This window comes from Orbicella faveolata, unplaced genomic scaffold (assembly GCF_042242905.1).
Source record: "Orbicella faveolata isolate gen_17 unplaced genomic scaffold, um_ofav_v1 contig_47, whole genome shotgun sequence".
In the NCBI taxonomy this organism is placed as follows: domain Eukaryota; kingdom Metazoa; phylum Cnidaria; class Anthozoa; order Scleractinia; family Merulinidae; genus Orbicella; species Orbicella faveolata.
Window position 1 is genome coordinate 21,355,001 of NW_028301577.1, and position 7,500 is coordinate 21,362,500.

At 39.5% G+C, this 7,500-nt stretch overlaps 1 protein-coding gene and 7 non-coding genes across 8 annotated transcripts in view; 1 reads left to right on the forward strand and 7 right to left on the reverse strand.

The window, feature by feature from the left end:
* The window catches only part of LOC110067620 (uncharacterized), a 98,864-nt gene that overhangs the window by 16,345 nt on the left and 75,019 nt on the right, over positions 1 to 7,500 (forward strand). The window lies entirely within an intron of this gene.
* On the reverse strand, positions 124 to 205 carry Trnas-aga (transfer RNA serine (anticodon AGA)). Its single transcript has one exon. It is a non-coding gene; the product is annotated as a tRNA-Ser (tRNA).
* On the reverse strand, positions 1,100 to 1,181 carry Trnas-uga (transfer RNA serine (anticodon UGA)). Its single transcript has one exon. It is a non-coding gene; the product is annotated as a tRNA-Ser (tRNA).
* Positions 1,658 to 1,739, reverse strand: Trnas-uga (transfer RNA serine (anticodon UGA)). The gene has a single exon. It is a non-coding gene; the product is annotated as a tRNA-Ser (tRNA).
* On the reverse strand, positions 3,520 to 3,601 carry Trnas-aga (transfer RNA serine (anticodon AGA)). Its single transcript has one exon. It is a non-coding gene; the product is annotated as a tRNA-Ser (tRNA).
* On the reverse strand, positions 4,925 to 5,006 carry Trnas-aga (transfer RNA serine (anticodon AGA)). The gene has a single exon. It is a non-coding gene; the product is annotated as a tRNA-Ser (tRNA).
* Positions 5,978 to 6,059, reverse strand: Trnas-uga (transfer RNA serine (anticodon UGA)). Its single transcript has one exon. It is a non-coding gene; the product is annotated as a tRNA-Ser (tRNA).
* Trnas-aga (transfer RNA serine (anticodon AGA)) overlaps positions 7,476 to 7,500 on the reverse strand; it is an 82-nt gene continuing 57 nt past the window's right edge. Inside the window, exon 1 of the tRNA in view lies at positions 7,476 to 7,500. This exon is cut by the window's right edge and continues 57 nt beyond it. This is a non-coding gene — a tRNA (tRNA-Ser).

A 7,500-nucleotide genomic window follows, 5' to 3' on the forward strand; every position in this document is an offset into this window, starting at 1 on the left:
AAAATAGGTTTTTGGCACGATATGCTTCAGATGAGTATTTCAAAGTGCTCGGACTTGTTCATTGCCAAATAATAATGATAAAAAAACATTCTCTTTGTAAAGCCAAAATAGACATCCGTTTTTCGTAGTCGGCAGGATTCGAATCTGCGCGGGGAGACCCCAATGGATTTCTAGTCCATCGCCTTAACTACTCGGCCACGACTACCGTCATAAATAGCGGCTAAGTAAAAGGATTTAAAATTCGGTTAGGAGTCTTTACAGATGTGATGTAAAGAACGAGTGGCCCGTTTAAATACAGAGAATGATTATTTAGAAGAAAACTGAACAAAGCTGGAATTCCACGTGCGAGTTAAGCAGTTTTGTAACGGCAACCGATAAAAAGCGCTCATAAATCCATACTTACTCGTCATTAGCAGTGTGGCGCAGTGGAAGCGTGCTGGGCCCATAACCCAGAAGTCCGAGGATCAAAACCTCGCTCTGCTAGTATTTTTACTTTTTTTGTTTTTACTTATAACAATGTTTAAAGGCATTTTACTGCCTGTTCTACATATTTTGCATCAATCAATTTAAAGGAAAACCATGCAATTAGCACCAAACGGCGAAGGACGCGTTTGGAATCGACAATTCAGCAAGGGAATGATTTCCTGGGTCCAAGAATCTCCTTTTGAAGATATTGCTTTCCGAGAATGGAAAAATAGGTTTTTGACACGATATACTTCTGCAATTTTTAATTTTCAACTCTTATGAAACTAAAACTTCAGATGAGTATCTCAAAATGAAGGGCGTTGTCGTGCTTCAGGTCTTGCTACCCCCGTCGGAGGTTCAACGGTATAATGCGTTCGGAATATAATGCCTTGTGAAGATATTGGTTTTCGAGAACGAAAAAATAGGTTTTTGACACGATATGCTTTTGTAGTTTTTAATTTTCAACTCTTATGAAACTAAAACTTCAGATGAGTATTTCAAAATGAAGGGCGTTGTCGTGCTTCAGGTCTTGCTACCCCCGTGGGAGGTTCAAAGGTGTAATGCGTTCGGACTTGTTAATCGCCAAATAATCAAAAACAGTTTCTTTGCGAAGCCAAAATAGAAATCCTTTCTTCGTAGTCGGCAGGATTCGAACCTGCGCGGGGAGACCCCAATGGATTTCTAGTCCATCGCCTTAACCACTCGGCCACGACTACCTTGATAAATAAAGAGGAAGTAAAATGATTTAAATGCAGGTCAAGAGTCTTAGCTCTACTTTACGGATGTGATGTAGAAAACGAGTGGCTCATTTAAATACAAAGGATAATTATTTAGAAGAAAACTGAACAAAGAAATTCCATATGCGAGTGAAATAGGTTTGCAACAGCAACCGATAAAAACCGGTTGTAAGTCCGTAGTTATTTGTCAGCAGCAGAGTGGCGCAGTGGAAGCGTGCTGGGCCCATAACCCAGAGGTCCGAGGATCAAAACCTCGCTCTGTTAGTAGTTTTTTTTTTGTTAACTTAAAGGAATGTCTGACGACCTTTTACTGCTTCTTTTTACTTATTTTCCACCAATCAAGTTAAAGAAAAACCATGCAACGGGCGAGAAGGGCGGGAGAACGTGCGCAACTTGATTACTGCCAAATAATCAAAAAGAGTCTCTGTGCAAAGCAAAAATAATCAACCGTCCTTCGTAGTCGGCAGGATTCGAACCTGCGCGGGGAGACCCCAATGGATTTCAAGTCCATCGCCTTAACCACTCGGCCACGACTACCTAAGCATATTCATTAGCAGAGGTGAAAGGATTTAAGTGTCCTTTACGAAGATAAGACTGCGATTGAATTACTGTATTCTCTTTGTTTTGCTGTGTGGCTCTTATACCGAATTTATAATGCTTTTTTAAAATACCAGAAGTGATTATTTAGAGAAAGTGGAACAACTGAAATCGATGTTGCAGCCAGTTAAAAGTGCTTAGTAATCCAAAATCAATCGCATAAAATATACTGGGTTGGGAAGCAATTGTTTGTTTTCTTTCACGAAAAAATGTGTACTTCATGGTATTGACGCACTAGTAATAGCAGGGTGGGTCAAATCTCTTATTTATTATGTAGCTACTCGTCAGCAGCAGAGTGGCGCAGTGGAAGCGTGCTGGGCCCATAACCCAGAGGTCCGAGGATCAAAATCTCGCTCTGCTAACATTTTTATCTGTTATTCTTTTTTTCTCGCAGTCATATCTTGTAAACGTTCTTCAAAAGTAAGTTTTTGGAATTCTAACTAAGATCCTTAGTAAGGATACTGTGACCTTTCTTTTTTCAGCTTTTCTTAATGAAAAAAGGTAGCAATTATTATTTAGACAAGAACGAACAAACTCCAGGATATGTAAGCCTCAGTTTCGAGAGCTATCTTGTAAATGAGTTTCAAAAATGTTTCTGGACGACAGCCGTAAGCAGAGTGGCGCAGTGGAGGCGTGCTGGGCCCATTACCCAGAGGTCCGAGGATCAAAACCTCGCTCTGCTAAATATTGTCAGTCACTTTTTAACTTATTTTGTACTCTTTTTTAATTAGTTTTAGCTGTCATAATCGCTATTATTTTTGATAAATAGGACAGTCTGGAGACAATTTGTGGCCTTTTTTTCTATCTTAAAATGATTCCATACATAAGATTGAGCAACTTTGAGCCGGTTTATCAGTTATGCACAGTTTAACCCCAGTATCTGGAACTCTAAGAGGAGCTCAGCCATTTTGAGTTATTTTGGTCACGTGGAAAATTAGCTTAAAATTGAAGTAAATCTGAAAATAGTAGTTAACTAAGACAGAAAAACACCAGAGAGATAATATTAAACCATAAAGGAACAAGGAGAAGATTAACACGGATTTCAAACGACGAACTTGAAAAATTTAGGCTAAACTTTTTAAGATGCGCAAACCGTGACTTAGCTTCTTTAAGGAAAATGGCGAAAAAAAGTTGGAGATGTTGGGGGAAGATAATAAGTGATTGATCAAGTATATCGAAAGGAAAATGATTTGAGTTTGAGAGAGCGGGAAGCTGGAGATAAACGGGCTCGAGGTACCGAGGGTCTATGAACTAAACTCCATTTTTAAGAAGTATCAAATAAACCGAAGACTAATCTTAAATCTTTGAAAGTTCAAGCCGTGAGCAAAGTGGCGCAGTGGAAGCGTGCTGGGCCCATAACCCAGAGGTCCGAGGATCAAAACCTCGCTCTGCTAGTTATATATTTTTTTTGCCTATAACATCTTTTAAAGGCAATTTACTGGCTGTTTTACTTATTTTGCATCAATCAATTTTAAGGAAAACCATGCAATCGGCGGCAAGCGCGAGAGAATCGGCAATTAAGAGAGGGTAATGATGACCTGTGTTCAAGGATCACCCTGTGAAGATATTGGTTTCCGAGATCAGAATGGGAAAATAGGTTTTTGACCCGATATGCTTTAGTAGTTTTAATTTTCAACTCTTATGAAACTAAAACTTCAGGTGAGTATTTCAAAATGAAATGCACATTCTCTGTGCAAAGCCAAAATAGAAATCCGTTTTTCGTAGTCGGCAGGATTCGAACCTGCGCGGGGAGACCCCAATGGATTTCTAGTCCATCGCCTTAACCACTCGGCCACGACTACCTTGATAAATAAAGAGGAAGTAAAATGATTTAAACGCAGGTCAAGAGTCTTAGCTCTACTTTACGGATGTGATGTAGAAAACGAGTGGCTCATTTAAATACAAAGAATGATTATTTAGAAGAAAATTGAACAAAGAAATTCTATGTGCGAGTAAAGCAGGTTTTAACTGCAACCGTTAAAAGCCGGTTATAAGTCTGTAATAACCCGTCAGTAGCAGAGTGGCGCAGTGGAAGCGTGCTGGGCCCATAACCCAGAGGTCCGAGGATCAAAACCTCGCTCTGCTAACATTTTTATTTGTTATTCTTTTTTTCTCGCACTCATATCTGAAACGTTCTTCAAAAGTAAGTTTTTGAAATTCCAACTAAGATCCTTAGTAAGGATACTATGACCTTTCTTTTTTCAGCTTTTCTTAATGAAAAAACTTAGCAATTATTATTTAGACAAGGATCCGTAACTTAAAGTACGTACCGAGAAGACGAGGTTAGTAAGAAGTGTTTATTATATCTCTACTGTGTGCCTGACGGGTTCGGGAACAATTTCTATTCTCGCGGAACGGTTTCAAATTTCTGACGCTCATCGAAAGCACCTTAAATTTTCGAAAATTTAAGGTAGCTCTGAACCCTATGTACAAATGTTTTTGAAACTTTGCGAAAAGTTGCGTTTTATTATGCTTATCAAGAGTTGATAATATAAAAGAATTTAACCGTGCCGGTTTTGAATTATAAGCCCCTAAAGCTGTAATTAAGGGTGTTTTTAGGAGTTCATACTGTTGCTATGGTAACCTATTACGTCACGAAAATGATAATAACGTGTTTACCAATGATGGGGCAAATGTTTGATACCGTGATTGTAGCAGGAAGTGACAAATAGTGGGTTATAACGACCCATCAAAATCTAATTGTTGGAAACTGTTTTGAGCCACCTGAAATTTTAGCGGGCCACTAAATTGACCAATCATAGCGTGCATAGTAACTGAGAGCTATACTAAAGCAATTAACTTTCGCCCATGAATTGAAAACTTAAACATTTTTGTGGACTAACCAGATGACATGGATTTTATAAGGTGTACTCTCCTGTACAGTAAAATAGATCTGAGCTCTAGATCACAGCATACGCAGTCAGCATGTAAGTAAAGTCACGGAGAAATTGTTATTGCAGGAGAATTCGTGTAAGATCATGCTTTTACGTAAATATTTAGCCTTTTAGCCATATATGCGTGAAATATTTCCTTCTCGTGCATATAAAATATATTGGTTATTTTTTCTGCCTGCTCTCATTATCTTTATCATTCGCGATAAAAATATGGTGCAGTAAAAGGTCTTGCGTAGTCGGCAGGATTCGAACTTGCGCGGGGAGACCCCAATGGATTTCTAGTTTATCGTCTTAACCACTCGGCCACGACTACCTTTACAAATAGCGGCTAAGTAAAAGGATTTAAAATTCGGTTAGGAGTCTTTACAGATGTGATGTAAAGAACGAGTGGCCCGTTTAAATACAGAGAATGATTATTTAGAAGAAAACTGAACAAAGGTGGAATTCCACGTGCGAGTTAAGCAGTTTTGTAACAGCAGCCCGTAAAAAGCGCCTATAAATCCATAGTTACTCGTCATTAGCAGAGTGGCGCAGTGGAAGCGTGCTGGGCCCATAACCCAGAGGTCCGAGGATCAAAACCTCGCTCTGCTAGTTTTATTTTATTTTTATTTTATTAACAAAATAAAATGTACACAACGATTTTTTCCCGTTTTCCTTTCCCATCGGAACTGAGAGCAAAAACTGGCAACCAACTCCACGGGCGAGAAACACTTTCTTGACTGATTGAAAATAAATATTTCTTACTAACCGAGTTCGAAGTCCGTTCTATAAGTTACGGATCCCCGTTTTTCTCCCTTCGATTTATGGCCCAAGCACCAAGCGCGCGGGCCATAAACCGAAGGGAAAAAAAAAAAAAAAGGATCCGTAACTTACAGTACGTACCGAGAAGACGAGGTTAGTAAGATGTTTATTAGAAATTTTTTTTACCTATAAGAATTTTAAAGCCGTTTTACTGCCTGTTTAACTTATTTTGCATCAATTAATTTAAAGTAAAACCCTGCAATCGGCACCAAGTGCCGGAGAACACGCTTGGATCACTCATTAAGAGAGCGTAATGATGTCCTGCGTTCAAGGATCGCCTTGTGAAGATATTGGTTTCCGAGAATGAAAAAAATAGGTTTTTGGCACGATATGCCTCAGATGAGTATTTCAAAATGATGGGCGTTGGCGTGCTTCAGGTCTTCCTACTCCCGTCAGAGGTTCAAAGGAATAATGCGTTCGGACTTGCTCATTGCCAAATAATAAAAAGAAAACTGTGGAAAGCGAAAATAGACATCCGCTTGTCGTAGTCGGCAGGATTCGAACCTGCGCGGGGAGACCCCAATGGATTTCAAGTCCATCGCCTTAACCACTCGGCCACGACTACCTAAGCATGATCAAGCAGTAGAGGTGAAAGGATTTAAGTGTCCTTCACGAAGATCAGACTGCGATTGAATTACTGTATTGTCTTTGTTTGCTTTATGGCTCATATGCCGGATTCATAATGCTTTTTTAGAATACCAGAAGTGATTATTAGGCAAAGTGGAACAACGGAAATCGATGTTACAGCCAGGTAAAAGTGCTTATTAATCCAAAATCAATCGCATAAGATATACTGGGTTGGAAAGCAATTGTTTGTTTTCTTTCACGAAGAAATGTGTACTTCATGGTATTGACGCACTACATCTAATAGCAGGGTGGGTCAAATCTCTAATATATTATGTAACTACTCGTCAGCGGCAGAGTGGCGCAGTGGAAGCGTGCTGGGCCCATAACCCAGAGGTCCGAAGATCAAAACCTCGCTCTGCTAAGAATTTTATTTCTTATTTTTTTGTTTCTCGCAGTCATATCTTGTAAACGTTCTTCAAAAGTAAGTTTTGGGAATTCCAACTGAGATCCTTAGTAAGGATACCATGACCTTTCTTTTTCAGCTTTTCTTTATGAAAAACTTAGCTATTATTGTTTAGACAAGAACGAACAAACTCCAGGATATCTAAGCCCCAGTTTCCAGAGTTTCAAAAATATTTCTAGACGTCATCCGTGAGCAGAGTGGCGCAGTGGAAGCGTGCTGGGCCCATAACCCAGAGGTCCGAGGATCAAAACCTCGCTCTGCTAGTTTTATTTTATTTTTATTTTATTAACAAAATAAAATGTACGCAACGACTTTTCCCGTTTTCCTTTCCCATCGGAACTCAGAGCAAAAACTGGCAACCAACTCCACGGGCGAGAAACACGTTCTTGACTGATTGAAAATAAATACTTCTTACTAACCGAGTTCGAGGTCTGTTCTATAAGTTACGGATCCTCGTTTTTCCCCCTTCGATTTATGGCCCAAGCACGTAGCGCGGCGGCCATAAACCGAAGGGAAAAAAAAAACGAGGATCCGTAACTTACAGTACGTACCGAGAAGACGAGGTTAGTAAGATGTTTATTAGAATTTTTTTACCTATAAGAATTTTAAAGGCGTTTTACTGCCTGTTTAACTTATTTTGCATCAATCAGTTTAAAGTAAAACCCTGCAATCGGCACCAAGTACCGGAGAACACGCTTGGATTGGCAATTAAGAGAGGGTAATGATGTCCTGCGTTCAAGGATCGCCTTGTGAAGATATTGATTTCCGAGAATGAAAAAAATAGGTTTTTGGCACGATATGCTTCAGATGAGTATTTTAAAATGATGGGCGTTGGCGTGCTTCAGGTCTTCCTACTCCCGTCAGAGGTTCAAAGGAATAATGCGTTCGGACTTGTTCATTGCCAAGTAATTAAAAAAAAACTGTGCAAAGCCAAAATAGACATCCGCTTGTCGTAGTCGGCAGGATTCGAACCTGC